At 32.9% G+C, this 20701-nt stretch overlaps 1 protein-coding gene across 2 annotated transcripts in view; it reads left to right on the forward strand.

Annotated features, from left to right (window-relative positions):
- LOC124929350 (4-alpha-glucanotransferase, chloroplastic/amyloplastic) overlaps positions 1-20701 on the forward strand; it is a 36015-nt gene that overhangs the window by 1757 nt on the left and 13557 nt on the right. The gene's annotated exons all lie outside the window — the stretch shown is intronic.

A 20701-nucleotide genomic window follows, 5' to 3' on the forward strand; every position in this document is an offset into this window, starting at 1 on the left:
AACCGAAGATATCTTCTTATGATTTTTTTGGTACAAGCCATATTTTGAAATTCATAAACGAAGATATCTTCGTAACTTTATGTTTTCAAATTCATAAACGAAGACATCTTCTAAACTATATATTTTCAAATTCCTAAACGAAGATATCTTATTATGGTTTTTTTTGTACAAGCCATATTTTTAAAATCAGAAACGAAGATATCTTCTTAACTATATGTTTTCAAATTCCTAAACGAATATATCTTCACAACATGTAATGCCCCTACCGGAGTTATGTAAGAATGTGAATTCATGAATGAAAATCATTTATTACTTCAACTACTGCTGATAAACATCATCACTCTCACACCCTCACTCTCACTCTCACACTCCACTCTCACTCTCACCTCTCTTTCTGTTTTGACTCTGTCCTTCCCAAATCTCTCTCTACTGGTGTTTACACTAGATTCGTTTTCTTTATTCATTTAGTGTAATACTCATAAGATGGAGGTAGAGATGGACCCAGACATGCTGGTTTTATCGCAGCAACAACTAGAGCGATACTTAAGTCTGATCAACGATGACCCTATCCCTTTTAGTGTCTATCATGTAAATGAGATTCCACCTCTTTTATGAATAAACGTTCACGACGGAATGATGGCCCACATGCAAAGCAGATGGAATACGGACTCTCGTTCTTTTGTTATTGGGGAAATGCACATATGCCCGACGATAGAGGACTTCGCTTCAATCCTTAGGTGTGGTAGTCTTGCACTTATGATTTTGTCTGTCAATCAAGATCCTCATAGTGCATTCGAAATTTGCCAAAGCTTCTATGGAGGTACACTGTTTGACATTTTTTGTTTACCCTCCAACATGGATTTCTCAATATGGCAAACATAGACGAGTACATTTGGCGTGTCTAGGGAGCTGAGAGGACCATCAGCCACACACAAAGCAAACTAATCATGCTTATGGTTCTTGCTCATTTTTTTTGTGTCCGGCTGCAGGACGACGGCCTTCGGATAGGCTCCTAGAGGTAGTTCATGCACTAATGGGAAACGCCTCAAACATGGCTAGCCTTGTACTTACTGAGACATTACTTGGTCTTAACGAATTTGTCCCAAAGGCAAATAACTATTCCCGCCGTGGATCACCTTTGGTTCTTTACCTCTGGTTGTTAGAAAAATTGCATTGGTTGCTCCGTCCTTCAATTCCCTACCCTTCCTTTGCAAATCTGCAATTGCAAAGGGTCCCTGGAATCGTGCTTGAGAATTCTATTTCTGATATTCACCCAATTCGGTTCATTGTTCCGTGGTATCTCTTCAGTCAAATGATGTACGAGATGAGGGGTTCTCCATTCATCATTGTGTTGGGCCTGGAGGGAACTACCTCCTACTGCACAACTGTCATATATAGAGAATTTGGCCTACGGAATCCCCTACCTTCGATTGGACTGAATCCTCCGGAGGACTTGATGCATATTCCTCATCATCTTTACCTAGAGTACGCATCAATAATAGATAATTCTTTTACGGTTTCATTCCCCAATCGATGGATCAATGCTGTGAACGAAGCAATTCAGCTATACATTCCACCCGTCATCGAACTAGAGATCGTGTCGATGACAAGACCGATTGACGAGTCATCCTCTGATGAATCAGACTAGAGCTTAATTTGTATTTTTGAACCGCTATGTGGTTGCTTAATCTGTGTAGTAATTATGTAAACGGATTATGAAATGTTTTTGTGTAGTAATTATATTCTGAAGTTATGTTTGATTATATTCTGAATTTATATTTTACATTATGTAGTAATTGTATTCTGGAGTTATATAAATCGAATCATTGTCGTTATGTTTGATTGCAATTTGGATGTCATTTTCAATTCAAACTATAATGTAAAACAACTAATGTGTTCATGTAAACCCCTTATAATGATATATCGAAGCGTTTTTCTCTTCATAACACCGTATCTAATCAGTAAATCGAACGGACATATCTTCGTTTGTTTGTTAGTGTATTACTTTTAACCAGGTGCTTGAAAACGAAGATTAATTCGCCTGATAATTTTGTTTAAATAATATTGTATTTGTGACACGTTCATGTAAAACTCTAATGATTTTATGAACGAAGATTCATTCGCTTGTTAGTTTCTTTATTAAACCAACCAGTGTTAGGAAACGAAATACAATTCTCTTGATACTGAGATTTGAAAACGACAACATTGAACGAATATGGATTCGCTTATATATTAAATCCCATCCATGGTTAAATGATTGAAGAAGCGCCAAAACATTTTACATTACATGTCACTTCAGATTACAATTATGACAATGATTTCAATTATGGAAACGTATACTTAGCCAGAAGTACATATTATAATACTTTATTATTTATAATAAATTCGTTATTTTATAAATGTTTAATGAAATCTGAATGAAAATATATATATAACAAATATTTTTTATAATTTGATGAACAAAATTTCATTACAACGTTTCATAAACATTTGTACATTATAACAATATTCATCTGCATCTCCAGCTTCAATGCATTTCCATTGAAGCGACCACAACGGATCTCTCACGCATAACTGTGGTCATACACCTGTTGAGTTATCTCTTGAGATGTTTTCCATCCCAGGGAATCTCCCACAGCTGGCTCTTCCCACCAGCAGTGGACACGTATGATCTTCATTTGATCAGTAGTTTCTACTTGAAGTATGAAGAATTTGTAGTAACTGAAGATGTTTTCCACCAGTTGATCTTCATTGAAGAAATTTTCCACCACATAGAATCTCCAAAGGATAGATCCAAACAAAATATCTTAAAAAAACACACACTCTCAACAACAATGCTCATGCTCACGAATTTCATGTCGAACAAGATTGTTTATGTAATCCCTACATTTATAGCAAACATAAAATATGTTTTCTTAAAAAAATTATATCTATGGATTCAGAAAAAGTAATTTTCCCGTGATCAAATATCAAACCGGAACAGTTTGCAGTCCTTTGGTCACATCATTCATAAATTATATTTCATTATTAAAAAAGTAATAACAATAGCATTTCTGTGTTTTGTATAAAACCCTATATAGAAATAATTTTATCAAATAAAACAAATAATTCAATATTTTAATTAACATTATATTAAATAATAAATTATTTCTATATAAATAAAATTATTTAATAAATAAGTATAAAATTATATTAAATATAATATTATTTCTATATGAAGAAAATTATATTGAATATAAATAAGATTTAAAATATATTTAATTAAAAAAATTCAATTGAAGCGTCAAAACATTTTAATAACCCACAAATTACCAAAATTAACATGAATTTTATATTTCCGTTTATTAAATGCTAAATAAATTAATTGGAAATGACATGCAGCGAAGAAATCTTCGCTAAAATTACTTCATGTTTATGTTTTAATTTTTTCTTACATTTTTATTTACGAGGAGTCGTTCAGGAGCAAAGAAATCTTCGCTTCATTCCTTTTTCACTTGTCCTACATGTAAACCCCCCAACACAACCATGAGAAGACCGTTTGTCTGTCATGAAATACACTTACCCTTGTATGTAAATGCCAAAATTAACATGAATTTTATATTTACATTTATTAAATATTAATTCAATTTATTAAAAATGACATTCAGCGAATAAATCTTCGCTCAAATTACTTGAAATTTATTTATTAATTTTTTAATGAAAATTAGAATTTACGAGGAGCATGTTTAAAGCGAATAAATCTTCGCTTCAAATATTTCTAACCTGACGTTCATGTAAAACACCCTACCCTTCCATGAGAACACCGTTTACCTATGATGTAAGTACACTGACGCATGCATGTAAAGACCAAAATTAGCATGAAAGTTATTTTTCCATTTATTAATGAAATTTATTGGAAATGACATGCAGCGAATAAATCTTCGCTCAAATCACTTGAAAATTATTTTTTATTTTTTTAATTGAAACTTCATTCATATTTTTAATTTATTAATGAAATGTTTTTTTTTACGGTGATATGCATTATCTTAAAGTAATCATCAAATATCAAATCGAACCAGTCTACAGTCTTTTTGACAGGAAACATCATTCATAATTTATATATTGTTAATGAAAAAGTAAAAACAATACAATTAGGTGTTGTTGATCTTTGTGTGTTTTTGTATAAAAACCCAAAATTTCTCCAAATACACGCTCAATCTTCTAATCATAAATCAAATAATTCAATATTTTAATTAACATTATATTAAATATTAAATTATTCATATATAAATAAAATTATATTTATTACATAAGTGGAAAATTAAATTAAATATATTATTATTTATATATAAAGAAAAATACATTAAATATAATTAACATTTAAATTATATTAAATAAAATAAATAAAATGAAGCGCCAAAACCTTTTTGTCATGTCAATTCACCTCTCACATAGTCTCAGGCTGTGTGAAACCCGTATACGGCAAGTCATTTCAACTGTTACCATCCAATCAAATGTCAATCTTTCAGATTGTATTATATATGTTAGATTTGATGATCAAAGATTTCTTCGCTTCTTCCGCATTTAGAAGCGAGTTATTCACCTTTTCGAATGTCTTTTTTTTCATAACGATGAATCATATAAAAGATTTCCTGAGCGAAGATATATTCGCACAATCCGGAATTCAACACGAATAAATCTTCGCCTATTCTAGTATCTTTTATTTTCAAAATGCAGAATTATATGTTACATTTCATGAGCGAATAATGCTTCGACTCATATGAAGTTCATGAAAAACTCCTTATTCATGTTTGTAAAAACCGATACGGCCTCATGAAAATACATTCACACTAATAGAGGATTTTAGAAAAAAGAATATCTCAAACCCGACTCCGGCCGTCATACCCCTAGGTTACTCTGCTATTTGACCTAGCGCTGTCGTCTCCGCTCGTTCGACTACGAATCCATTTCTCTTTCGGATAGTATCTTCTGCTGCTGCGAAAATGGTAAGAAGTGTTTACGGTTGCATGCGTGGGTCTTTTTCGTTTGCTTATTTGAGTTCGTTTGAATCTAAATGTGACTCTATCATTTCAGAATCAGGATTCTGATAAGCAAATAGTTCCATATACTGAATCGACGACGGAAGTTAACACACTGAGGTAATTACGCTAATGTTAGAAAATGTACATATTTGCTTCTTTTTGGATTATGTAGTTTATCGAATTTTTGGAATAAACGTGTGCACCATGTTAATGTAGGGTTCAACAAAGGAAAAGAAAACCCGAGGCGTCAGGCACTCCCACGACACCACTGGATATTCTGGCCAACGCTGCTAATGAAGCACTTAATGAGAACCAGGTTAAGAAGAAAAGAAGAAAGACTCGTGACCCTGATGTTGATTTTAAGAGCAGAACATCACCATCGCGCCTTCATTACCTAATTAACATGTTATCCGAAGAACAGAAGGATGCTGTGAGGGACATAGGATTTGGTTCCCTTCTTTCACTGGGCATATCAAAATGCCCACTTGAATTCTCACGGTGCATTGTGAGTCTCTTCAATCCCAGAAGGAGGAGCATCTTCCTACACAGTGGAGAGAAGATGCAGATTGATGAAGAGGATGTTCAATGTGTATTGAACATCCCTAGAGGGGAATTAGAAGTGGCAGAGTGTTTAGGAATTCGTACGGACGACAAGGAGTACAAGGACCATCTCACGGCGTGGAGAAGGAGATGGGGATTCGAGAATAGTGGAGGTCCTTCTACCTACCAAATGCCAGACAAAATTCTACAGAATACAGCCGGAGACAGTAACTTTAAGATGGACTTCGTGGTGTTTGTTGTATCTAGTTTTTTGTGGACATCCCAAAATCTACAGTGCAGGTATACCCAAACAACCTAGTAGTAATTCTGTAATTTCATTTGGAACTTCACTATCATTTTAACTGATTTGAGGCACTCCTTTTTTATATACTGATTCAAAGTACTGAAATCCCTACATGATGTATCTTAAATCAAAGACTACAACTGGTGCAAGTTTACTTTAGACGGACTAGTTGACAGTGTTTATAAGTGGAAAGAAAAAAGACATCATATTTCCATGGACCATTAACATTTCTTTTGGTGAGTGTAGAAATCTATTTGCTGTAGGTTGTAGCTTCATAATATTTCCTTTTTTTTAACATAATATATATTTGTTTATGCTAATGTATCAGTTGTGCTACTTGGACCGTGTGGTTGAGTTCAAGGTAAACAGTCAGATCTCAATGAATTTTCCTATTTTGGGATGCTGGGACGAGAAGAAGATGTACGATAGGGTTGATTATGAGGCTGCCCAAGGGGGGTTTAGACATGGTAGGGTAGTTGCTCGCATAGCCATTCCGAATGAGAAACCACCGATTCAACAAAATGTGGAGCCACCACTACCACAAGCTGGGGATGACAATCTTACTGAGCAGTCACCAATTCCACAAAATCTTGCATCATGTTTGAGGAAGGTTGCGGCCGCTGCAGACGAATTGGTACAAGGGGCTAAATATCTAAATGAGATGCACCAGATTAACGCAATGGAACTTGTACAATCTGCATTTGAGCCATTTGCCACTGTACTAAACTCTCATTCAATCCTGAGGGAAGGCTTACAAAGGAGCTTGGACAAGACAAAGCATCAACAACCAAGAGGAAAAGGCATTACCCCCAACACCGAAACCACCACCCAAGCCAAAGCCAACACCCTTCCTCCCAACACCCATGCCAACACCAAAGTCAATACCACTCCAACAGCCCAAGCCAACAAGAATACCCTAACTCCTACCACCGAAACCAACACCAAAGCCAACACCACTCCAACAGCCCAAGCCAACAAAAACACCCTAACCCCCACCACCGAAACCAACACCACTCCAACACCCCAAGCCAACAAGAACACCCTAACCCCCACCACCGAAACCAACACCAAAGCCAACACCACTCCAACAGCCCAAGCCAACAAGAACACCCTAACCCCCACCACTGAAACCAACACCAAAGCTAACACCACTCCAACAGCCCAAGCCAACAAGAACATCCTAACCCTCACCACCGAAACCAACACCAAAGCCAACACCATTCCAACAGCCCAAGCCAACAAGAACACCCTAATCCCCACCACCGAAACCAACACCAAAGACAACACCACTCCAACAGCCCAAGCCAACAAGAACACCCTAACCCCCAACACCGAAACCAACACCGAAACCAACACCGAAACCAACACCAAAGCCAAAGCCAACACCCTTCCTCCAAAAACCCAAGACAACACACAAACCACCCTCACTCCAACCGCCCAATCCAATAAGAACACCATTCCTCCCAAAACAGAAACCAACACCAAAACCACAACCACTCCAACAGCCCAATCCAACAAGAACACCATTCCTCCCAAAACAGAAACCAACACCAAAACCACAACCACTTCAATGGCACAAGCCAAAGCCAACCCCTTTCCTCCCAAAATAGAAACCAACACCAAAACCACAACCACTCCACTGGCACAAGCCAAAACCAACCCCATTCCTCTCAAAACAGAAACCAACACCAAAACCACAATCAATCCAATGGCACAAGCCAAAGCCAACCTCATTCCTCCCAAAACAGAAACCAACACCAAAACCACAACCACTCCAACCGCCCAAGCCAAAGCCAACACCATTCCTCCCAAAACAGAAACCAAAACAAACATCAGCACTCCAACAACCCAAGCCTTGCCTCCTACCCAAATTATTCAACAAACAGAAGAAGCGGGACCATCAAAGGCATTAAATGTCTGCAGAAAAGTCCCCCGAAATTTGAAAACGGATTGGTTAACCGAGGTCATCAACACCGAAACCCACAATAACTCCCCTTCTTTGGCGATAGTAAAAATTGAAGAAGAATGCATATCTAGTCTACTACCGCCACTTTAAACTGCCTCTTTTCGTCCACAAATGCCATTGAATGAATTGCTTAAAGCATTAGAATTGCCTCTAGTATTGAAAACCCCATATTATAGTAAAATGTTTAGGGATGTCAAAGAAATGACAAACATTTAGAAGATTTTTGTGGGTTTCATATTTAATAAAGGACTTGATAAAAGGTAATGTTTCCTGGACATTCTTACTTATTCCTAAAAAATATACTTTGTACCCCATTCTGAAACATGTTTTTCTGGTTTTATGTAGTGAAATGTTATTTTTGGGGGAGAGACTAAGTCTACACGTGACGCGCGGGGACATGCTTACAATGGCTGATCAAACCTGGGTAGACAGTATGATTATTGACGTTTGGTCGTACATGTTGAACGACTTTTGTAAGTGAAATGTAAAACGTCGTTGCAATAAGATTTTCTTCACAACCGCGGTCACCATAAGTTGTACTAGCATTATTTTTTTATCAATTATGTTATTCGTGTGACACTGAAGACTATGTTGTAAACAGATTTTTCGTGCAAGTGGGATAACTTGCCAAAAAGAATTCGATGAGAGGTTCTATCGTGAAGGTCGGGCTTTCAAGGTTTCGAAAAGGGACCTCTTGGATGTGGACCTCGTAAGTACATCTCTCGCTGTGATATCTTATAATAGCATGTACACCTATATGAAATCTTATTTGTTTTAATTCTATTCACAGATGTTTTTCCCAATCATTGATGACTCCCATTTCTACTTGGTTTGCTATAACTTCATACAAAAGCAAATTCAAGTACTTGACAACAGGGAGTCACCTATGCAATCGCCCTTCGAGAGAAGATATAAGAAAGTCACAATCTTGGTATGACACTAAAATTTTATTTTGAACTAGTTAAGTGATTGAATTACTGTTAGCACTAAATTACATTACATCATGTTGTTTGTAATTATGTATCAGGATGACTACATTCAACGGTTTATGAACGGCGTAGACCCCCTTCTTGCTGAAAAGTATGGAAGTTTGGAAAAGACATGTTTGAAATTGTCATGGCAGGATTCCAAGAATTACACTGACTGCGGCATTTTTTGCATGAGACACATGGAGACGTATGAAGGTGAGGTGAAGGGTTGGAAAAGTGGCTTCGGCGTTAAAAAAATGTGCGGGCACAAATAAAGACCTTGAGGATGGTAAATTGTTGGCGTGTCATTGGCTCTGAGCTCAACACAGCCAGGAACAAGGTCTACAAATCCTGCAGTAAATGGATTAGTCAATGAATTTGGAAATGTATACAGATTGTGTAATTAAATTTTCAAATAATTTTAGTTCACATTTGTACAATAATGAAGATGCATACAGATTGTGTAATTAAACGTTTCATATAATTTTAATTGACATTTGTACAATAATGAAGATGTTGTGTAATTTAAATTTTCAAATAATTTTATTTGACATTTTAACAATAATGAAGATGTATATATACAGATTGTTTTTAATGAAATTTGATTTTCAAATACTTGTTTATTTATGTATTAAATAAATAAATTAATTGAAAGAAACATGAAGCGCCTAAATATTCGCTTCAAATCATTTTTTTATTTTATAAATGTTCAAAAAAAAATTATGTGAGGAGTCGATTTGGAGCGAATAAATCTTCGCTTCAATTACTTGTTTTTAGTTTTACAATATTATATGAAAACTTTGAATTTAGAGTAATCGAATTAGAGCGAAGATTTCTTCGCTTGATGTTATTTTAAACTTGTCGTTCATGTAAAACCCCCAACCCACCCATGAGAAGCCGGGTTACTTGACATGTAATTACACTTACTCTAACATGTAAATATCAAATGATACAAAAATATCAATTTATTGAAAGAAACATGAAGAGAATAAATATTCGCCTCAAATACTTGTTTTTCTTGTAGCGAATAATTATTCGATTAAATTTTATGGTTTTAAGGTTTTAAATTTTGAATTAAAATGATAATTAATAGGAGTCAGCTGGGGGCGAATAATTATTCGCTTCATTTACATGTTTTTATTTTTAGAAGGAAATTAGTGTTGTCATTCATTTGGTATTACATAAAACAGCGCATGCATACATTCTACCTTGTTCATGGTTTCAAATCAAATATACATACATACAAATACATATCAGATTTCACATGAAACTGGAATTCGATAGTTGAGATGACAAAAGAACAGTGAACGGAGTATCGGCTTCCATGCTGAAACTTTCGTCCCATTGTTGAGGAGTTGAGAACTGAGGAGTTGTCGTTGGCATTGCATTTGATGGCTGGAACGGTATATCAATTTAAAAGTATGTTAATAAATGAAGAGTAATAAACCAATTATTAGTATAGAAGTTAAGTCAGCAAATTCATACCGGATTATGTGATTCGCTTGTTATTCTTGTTGATTTTATTTTTCTTGAGTTCTTCTCTAGTCCACCTTTTCTTCTCTTACTAGACTTTGTTGTCTTCTTAGTTTTGATTCCTTTCACTTGAACATGGGCACCCTCGGCAGAACATGATACACCGGTTGGTGGATTTTGCATATTTATACTCTCTTGTAATTTTTTATCCACAAACTTACACTGGCTAAACATAATTTCTTTCACATGCCTATACGTGTCATCTCTTTCGGCTGCCTTTGTAAATAAATGCATGGACAAGCCACACAAATCTCTGTATCTTACATTATGAAGCTCACTCGGATCAACATTACTATTGTCCACGATTGGATCAGTTCCAAATAATCCATCTTTTGCTGTTCTTGTCCACCTCTTCAATATCAATGCAGGAGGAATCTTCAACACGTCAATCGTAGTGAAAATCTTTAGGATGTGAGCACACAAAATCCCGCCAAATTCAAATTTATAGCAGCTACACTCAATATTCTTATCATCATTCTTATGAACTGTAACTGTATGAGAGCATCTCCTAGTGTGGGGGGTTACCTTATATTTTCTGTGTGTGTCGACATCCTCTAACATTTCTACACCACAATCATGCGACATAAACCATTGCTGTTCAAAACACTTAAATACCTCGGGTGTGTAAACTTTGCAGGCATCCTTTAAGATCAAAACTGGATAGTTCAGACTTGGTTGGATGGTAATTGATTTGAAATCAGCCTTCAACACATCATATCTTCTTTCATCGATTAGTCTTTCAAAGTGTTTGAAAATTTCTAAAAACTTGTGTTTGTAGGAGAAGTACCTTTTCAACACACTGTTCATACTCTCACTTCTCTGTGTTGTCGTCATATCAGCACAAAACATTTGTCGTCCATAGACTAATGCCCACTTTCGCCTAATGCAAAACATACGTTTCAACCAGTCATTGTTTTCAAGCCCGTAGTTTGTCAACATTTGATTCCAAGCTTCAACAAACTCTATCTCTTCTTCAAAATCATATATACATGAAGAAAAATCCTTTGAAAATTCTCTAAAATTATGGAACACGGAGCTTAGATGTATGGCTGCATTTTGAAATATGTGCCAAATACATAGACGATGATTTGTTTCGGGCCATGTAGATGCCAAGGCCTTAGCCATGGCCGCGTCTTGATCTGTAAGAATGGTTTTTGGTTTTTTCCCACGCATAGCTTTGGTGAAAGTATCAAACAACCATTCACAGTTTCATCGTATAATAGAGCTGAACCAAAAATAATTGATTGTTTGTGATGATTCACACCTACAAAAAGCGCAACTGGACGACCTTCCTTATTCTTCTTGTAGGTCGTGTCAAAATTGACAACGTCTCCGAAGTATCAATAATCAGACCGCATGTTGGAATCACACCAAAAAATATTCGTTATCAAATCGTCCGCATCAAGTTGAAAAACATTATAAAAACCTAGATCATTTGATTGTTTTTTCTGCAAATACTCTAATACACCCCTGTATCCCCAAAATTACAGTCTCTGGTTCTTTTCGTGCGCAAGTAATTTTTGTAATCCTGAGGAAGAAAACCAAGATTCTCCCTTCCACCGATTTGTTTAGACATTAGAGCAGGTGATGCCTTAGGAGGAATTCCCACGTTAGTGGCAATCTCGATATGTAAGCCTGCAACTACAGAAATATTCCTATGGCATCTATACAGGTGAGTTTTCTTTGGACTTGCAAGAGGATGGCAATGCTCACTAATAAAATTTACCACTTGGAACTTTCCATTCTCTGCCCTCTTTATCCTCAATTTCGCTTCACAACCGAACCTCGTCAAAGAACGTCTACGTCTCACATAGACATCACGTTTGTCTTTTACCCGTTCACCCTGTGCACTACAACAAAAAACTCTATCCAGTATTTTACCATCGTTGTCAACATGTTTTGAACTGCGCCTTACACCAAATCCTATTAGTTTAGCGTATGCTAAATAGAATACGTAGCCTTCTTCTTCACTCTCAAATTCCCTACCTAAATGTGGAATTAAGTTGGCTTCGATGTCCTTCAAAGGTTGGCCGTTTTTATCGAAATTCAATTGACGACGACAACTAGCAGATTCGCTGTTAAATTTTAGAACACGTAGAAAATAAATCTTCATCTCACCAAAACTTGTAGATGATTGTAAAATGAAGGAAATATAAGCGAAGAGCGCTTCACTTCACTATTATTCACATTTATACATTAAGCGAAGAGAGTTTCGCTTTACAAGCTATTATCAAAAATCCTATAAGTGAAGAGATGTTCGTTTAAATATGAACGAAAAAAATTTGAGAAGTTAAACAATATACCTTAAAAATCATTAATATCATTCTCGTTCATATCATTCTCGTTCATGTGTATTCCTTCCTGATAATCAACAAGAACAGAACATTTCATGTCGAGTATTCAAAAAACATAAAAAACGTTGTGAAGAAAAGTAGAGAAGGAAGATGACATTCAAAAACGTACCATTTTAATTTAGGAAGATTGATTGATATTATAATGAACTCTCCGGTGAAGGAAAGGTCGATGGTAAACAATGGAGTATCACTCCGGCGAAGAAATGGTCGACTGCTTCTCAGCCAGGTGAGAGAGAAAATAGTACAAATCTAGCAGCATGGCTGCATGGCAGCATTTAATGAAAAGGTGGTGTTAGGTGGCGGTGAGGTGACTTAATGAAAAAATATTTCATTTTAATAATTAAATGAATAACATTACTATGAATTAATATTAATCAATCAAGCGCTTCATCACAAAGCGAAGATTGCTTCACAATATTATTTTGACAATTGTTTTAAAACATATATGAATTTATCACATTAGGGGCGTACTTATTACATAGATTGTTATGGATTAATAAATGAATACAAATTTATACTTTAAGTTATACATTATTTCATGTTTCAAGATTTCGTTTAATATAATGTTGTTGTTTAAAAAAAATACAATTCTAAGAACAAAAAAGAGAAATCTGAAATCAAAAATAACATTAACAAATTCAATAATGCAAAATATTCAAATATTCAGTAACAAAACCAACACATGTCTATTACAACAAAGGCTGCAAATCACAAGCAGCAATGGATTCAAGCAAGCTTGTGTGAGGAACACCAAATACATCCAAATATGTCGTCAAAGGATTCACTGCCTTAAATACCCAAACAAGTTCATTAACATCGTGCCGAGACTTGTCGTATACAACTATAGTTTTGTCTTCCTCGGGATCAACAAATGGATTCTCCATTTTTTAGTCATACCTCCTCCAGCAATTACAAACCCCATCAGATCCTGTTTGTAAGCGGGATGAATTCCCCTGCAAATATAAAGGTGTAACTGTCGAACAGTTTCGACAGCTGAAAGAAAATACAAAACATTTTTAGTTATCATGGAGAATTGAATATCATATGGAGGAGGAATAGGAATCAGACAAAACTTACATTGTTCAAATACCGCATTCTGCCAACTCTTGGACCGCCCATAGTCCCATGATTATCTCGCTGCACCTCGTACGGTTCCTCGTCGACGTAACATTTAGATCTGATTGATGATTTTATCCCTGTACAAAAGCAATTGGTATTTTTAGTTTCATATATGTGAAAATGAATATTGCATTAACAGTTAAGAGTTAAGAATAATAGAGTCTCACAAACAATGGTAAGGACCCAACTCCCGTTCAATATTTCCTTCAATACTTTGATAGTGCGACCACATCCACCATTAGCATCGGTGGATGCTATGACGTGGGTCACATCGTCTCGCCACCTCATTGTCACCGTGACACCACATGTGTTAGCATATTATTGCATCAAGTGCTGTTTAAGAACAATCATAAATATTTCAGATAAACATGATGAAAACTTAAACAATATGGAAAAAAAGGGATATATGTCAAGAATAGTACTATATCTTCACTTGTTAATTGATTTGGGCATAAAATCCAGTCTTTGCCAAAGTTTTGGACGGATGCATTTGCGGTTGCCTGCACATGCATGAAAAAAAAGTCTTTGTTAGTATTTACTAGGGTTTCGTGGAAATAATATCCTAAACCCTAACACAATGTAAGTTTTCCTAAATAAGATGGATTTTCATTCAACATGACATTTTGAGAGTAGGGTTTCCTAAAGATTAACGAGACAACGACATCCCATAACATAATCTAGGTTTTAGTGGTTTCATAATCTTAAATATGAAAAGTTTACTATTCAAGAGTACATACCATTGTGGAGACGTGAAGATATTGCTTCTAGTCTGGTGGACGGGGAGCCGAATGCGAATCGCCGTGAAAGGAGGCAGGCTTGAAGAGAGAGAGATGAATTGGACGGAAATGATTATAAAACAATCATATTATGGTGTATATATATTCATGGAACCTGGGCGAACAAGTCTTCTCTCGAAAAGCGACTATTCATTCCATTTCACATGACACCTAGACCAGGGGCGAATAAGTGTTCTCTCGAAAAGCGATTATTCATTCCATTTTACATGGAACATGGTCTAGGCGAACAAATATTCTCTCACAAAACGTCTATTCATTCCATTGAATCTGGGCGAAGTGGTATTCTCTATGAAAATTAATTAATTGAAGCGACTAAGTCTTCACTTTCAATCGTCTCCTCGTAAAAATTATTTAATAAAAATATTAAAAAAAAGAATGAAGTAATTTGAGCGAATATTTGTTCGCTGCATGTCATCTTTAATTATTTGAATTAATATTTAATAAATGGAAATATAAAATTCATGTTAATTTTGGTCTTTACATACAAGGGTAAGTGTATTTCCATGACAGGCAAGCGATCTTCTCATGGGTGGGTTGGGGGGTTTACATGCAGGTCAGGTTAAAATTATTTGAAGCGAAGATTTCTTCGCTTTCAATCGTCTCCTCATAAAAAAAATTAAATAAAAAAATAAAGAATAAGAGTGAATTAATTGAAGCAAAGATTTGTTCGCTGCATGTCATTTTTAATAAATTGAATTAATATTTAATAAACCGAAATATAAAATTCATGTTAATTTTGGTCTTTACATACAAGGGTAAGTGTATTTCCATGACAGGCAAGCGGTCTTCTCATGGGTGGGTTGGGGGGTTTACATGAGGGTCAGGGCTCCTGGGCGGGGAAATCTTCGCTCCCTTCGCTTCTCACCCTTTCCTCTGACATAGGGCCTAGAGCGAAAAGATCTTATCCGGATCATATGAATATTATATTGTTTCCGTACGTTAACAGGCCCTTCCGTTAACGGCGTTTGGGGTGAACCCGGAATGAAACTCGGATTCCGGATTCTCCCTCCCCCCTCTCCTACCCATATTTATTTATTAATATAATAATAATACTGCAATTTGATTGGTCCGCAACAGGGGAATACGAGAATCGGTAGCAGAAGATCCGGATTGCAATGGTTGGTAAAACTTAAATTTACTTTAGATATTATTATACTATATGGCAATGGTTGGTAAAGTGGTAAAAAAAGTATAATACTATTGGTATAATATAAACTATATCAATAGTATTTTTATATATTGTTTTTTAGGATTTTATTATTGAATAAATTTATACCCCTATATAATTTAAACCTCATATTATTTTATAAAATAGTAACTAGTTCCCTTAAGTACAACACTATTCTTATATCACTTAATTTTTAATTTCTCATTATATTCTTTATTAATATTATATATAACATATTATATATTAAATATATTTTATTTAGTTTTAATATTATTATTATATATAATCATTTTTAATATATATATATATATATATATATATTTTAAATAGTTTAATATTTTAATTAAAAAATATTTATTTATTTTTATAATCATAATTTTATTAATTATTTTCTATATTTACTTATATTATAAATAATATTTTTTATTTTAGTTTATTTTATTAAAATTATTAATAATATTTAAAATAAATAAACATAATTTACCGTTTATATTATAATTATTTTTTTATATTTTAATTAAAATTATATTAATTATTAAATAATATACTAATTTATAATAATAAACAATATTATTTAAAATATAAGTAAATATAATAAATAATAATAATAATAATTTTAAATTAATATTTATACAACTTATATTATATTTTTATACTAAATACAAAATTTTAAACCATATATAATTTATACTATTTTTTATAATTTATACAACAGTTACAAATTATACATTTATATAATTTATACCATATATAATTTATACCACGTACTAAACGCTATCTATATATGTTGTATCTCCAACCAAAAACTTAAATATATTTTCAAATTATCTTGATAAAACAAAGATTTTAAATTAATTTATAATTAAAAAAAATTAACTAATGCTTCTCCAACTCTAAGGAAATGTATTCATAACGTGGGATTCCTTACCCATGACCCATGATTTCACTCAATGATTGTCTTTTCTCTTTCTTTTTTTTTTCTTTTTTTATTACGTCTTTTTATGGGAATACTTTTTAGTTTCGATCTATTTTTTTTTTTTTTTTTTTTTTTTTTTTTTTTTTTTTTTTTTTTTTTTTTAAGAGAAAGGTATGATTATTTCGATTCAGTTAAGATAATTTTTATTTTTAAAATAAAAAATAAATTAAAATAAATGCAATTTGACATAAATTAAATGAAAATTTTAAAAATAAATTAAGAAAATTCATTGTAATTTTAAATATAATAATATTATTTTTTAAACCCATTTTTTTTTTTGATTATAAGTAAAAACTATTTTTTTTATAAAGTATAACATGACTGACTATATATGTGATGAAACCTACACTCTTTTACTTTGTTATGAGGAAAAATTGAAGAAAATATTGATGATTCTCTCATTTGATTAACCAATACATTTCCACTTTTAATAAAACCAATATTATTTATAAAAATAATCTTATCTTTTAATTTTTATTGAAAAAAGAGAGATAATTGGGAAAAAATTAGCTTATTTGGTAAAAAAAAAAACTACTCATTTTTTTCTTCATTTTGTTAAAAATTAATATTTTTTAAATAAAATAATAAATCTTTATTTATTTATTCATAATATGATCAAAACACAATTAAAATTTTACTTTTCTAATTTATTTTTGTAATTAATTTTTAGTTATTTAATTTAATTATATTTTCCGTACTAAATGAAAAAATTATTTTACTTTAAACTTTGAAAAAAAATAAAAAAATGAGTGATGGAAATGGATACTAACAAAATACTAATTTTCAAAAGGCCAATCCTAAATTAGTTTTTTTTAGTTTATTTTGACTAAAGTGATAAAAAAAAACCTCTTTAAAATATAGATAAGTTTATTTGGGTAGAATGAGTTTTGGAACATTTAAGTCTCATTGTTGTTAAAAATTACGCAGCGTGTCACTGAGTAATAAAGTTTAATAATTTAAAATGTAGAAAAAATTTTAAGGATAAAATGATATTTTAAATAGAAGAATGAAGTGATTGAAAAGATTAAAGTGATGGAGAGGGAGGAGGAAAGAGAAAAAATCAAATTAATCCAAAAAAAACTAAATAGGACCGGCAGAGAAAAAATAAGATAAAGTTATATATATTCATCGTCTAAAGATTTGTTGGTTGTATATATTATATTTTAGATTGTGTCATATTTATCCAAATGAAATAAAAAAATATAAAGATATTCAAATTAGACCGAATATAAATGTAAGTTACAATTCTCTTTATCGCAATAGTATTGTTGTCGTGCTAGTTGGAGTCACAAAGACAAATAATAGGATGTTGCGAAGGCAGGAATGCGGATTCCACCAGCCGGTCCTGAGTTTTAGACTGTTTCAGCCCTCGGTTAAAAAATGTGAAATTATTTTTGTTGTCCTAAGTCTAGTATAAAATATTGTTTTTAAGTAAGATTCAAACTCATAATTAAATAAAAATTCTTAGTTTTTATCTTAAATCACTATGTTAAATATGTTTAAATTTATATTAAATTTAACTAATTATTTTAAGTTTTTATTAAATAAGCTGCCTTAAAGAATTAAGAATTGATTGGTCTAGTCCTAGGCCGTCCCTGATTCCAGGTATGGTGACAACTTAAAATATTTGAGTCGGCAAGCGAATTCAAAGTATATATATATATATATATATATATATATATATATATATATATATATATATATATATATATATATATATATATATATATATATATATATATTTTGTTGTTCGAAACCTCCTCCAAAAGATTATATATATATATATATATATATATATATATATATATATATATATTATTGACCGGTTATATTTTGACAATGATGGAATGATTGTTGTCTGATTAGCAGAGAATCAAGAACAGAGATAGAAGACCTATTTGATTATTGAAAACATGATCAAATCATACCTTTAATTTGGGTAAGATCTTTTGCATAAGTAGTTGGACTTAGACAAATCAAAAGTTTTGAAAGAAAAGACTAAAATTAGTTGGCCTAACATGTAACTTTATTTTATTTATTAGAATACAATATTAAATTGTAAATGGTTAAGCATATAAAATTAAATTGTGTAATTTTTTCTTAGAAAATTTACTAATCATAATTATTAGAAAATTTAAATAAATTTAAGAAAAATACTTCATATTTACAAATTTACCTATTACTCAACTCCCAATCAAACTATTAAAAATTACTATTATGAATGTATTATATCAATCAAACATTAATGAGAATGAAATTATTTTTGATCATTTAGATACCACTCTTATTTATTAAGTCGTGTTAACTACAATATGAACAAAATCGAGGTAACAATTCTAGTGATGAAACAAGTTGAACCTTCAATAAAGAAATAAAAGATCTTCCAACAAACCTCATAAAAAGATTTTCAAAAGGGTTGGAAAACCAGTGAAAGCTTCATATTCTAGTACAAGAGAAAACGTAAAGTTCTTGAGAGAAGAAGGATGTAATAGATTTGTTTTCATTGCGATAAAAGATTACCACAATAAGAAAAAATGCAAGGTTTACTTGGAGTCAATGAATTAGTAGAACAAAGCAGTTAATGTTGATACTTTCTCAGGTAGGTTTGTTATTGAGGACGTTTTTCATAATGCTTGGGTATTATATATTGGATGTAGCTCAAATTTGTGTTTTAACATACATGAACTTAAAAATAGTAGGCTACTAAAAAAGAAGAGATTAACCTACAAGTTGAGAACGGGAAAGAGGTTGTTGCAAAGGTTGTTGCTTTAGCTGTAAAAACTTACTTTTTGTACATATGAACTTATTTTGAATGTGGTTAAAGAGAATAATAAATGATAGATATGATATATGTTTTAACCGTAAATCACTTTGGTTGTTTTTCTTAATGAGTATAGTGAGTTACATACATAGTTAAATAAATATAATAGAATGATTAATAAATACACATTACATTAATCAACGTGACCTTTGATATACCCAAGTAAAGTAATTGCAGGTTGATACTTTGTTTGAGATAAAATTAACTTTTGTGGTTAATTTCTGTTATTGATACCGATGATGAGTTTTGTCGTTTAACATCCTTCCGCAAACAAGACGGGGTGACACAGACTGTGAGCTTGTCACGAAAAACACAAAGAATTTGGATGAAAGACCTTTAGTAAAGATATTTGCAATCTGATCATGAGTTGAGATATATTGAATGATAAGTGTCTTAAGAGCAATACATTCACGAACAAAATGAAAATCAATCTCAATGTGTTTGGTATGAGCATGAAAGACAGGGTTTGCAGAGAGAAATGCAACACCAATGTTGTCACATCATACGATAGGAGGACGATTCAGAGTGACGTGAAGCTCGCTTAGAAGAGATTAGAGCCAACAAAGTTCACCAGTATCATGAGCAAGGACACAATATTCAGACTCTATACTAGAACGAGCGACAACATGTTGCTTTTTAGAATTCCAAGAAATGAGATTGACTCCAAAAAATACACAGTACCTAGTGGTGGATCGACGATTATCTGGACATCCAACCCAATTAGCATCAAAATATGTTGTAAGAGAAAGTTGTGACGATGACCATATTTGTAATCTATGATACGGTGTATACCGAAGATAACGTAATATTCGTTTTACAGCTGCCCGATGAGTAGTGATGGGAGAGTGCTTAAACTGACACGCTCGATTAACTACAAAGGCGAGCTCAAGATGTGTAAGTGTAAGATATTGAAGAGCGCCAACAATGCTTCGATGGAGAAGTGGGTCACTCAAGGGTTCACCATCATGTTTGGAAAGAGAAGACCCAGTGGCAACATGAGTGTGAAGTGACTTTGCATCCACCATATTATCTCTCTTGAGGATTGTGGAAATATAATTAACTCGACTAAGAAAAAAACTGGTAGGAGTTCAAGTAGCTTCAACTCCAAAAAATAATGAATATCACCCATGTCTT

Source organism: Impatiens glandulifera, chromosome 3 (genome assembly GCF_907164915.1).
Source record: "Impatiens glandulifera chromosome 3, dImpGla2.1, whole genome shotgun sequence".
In the NCBI taxonomy this organism is placed as follows: Eukaryota; Viridiplantae; Streptophyta; class Magnoliopsida; order Ericales; family Balsaminaceae; genus Impatiens; species Impatiens glandulifera.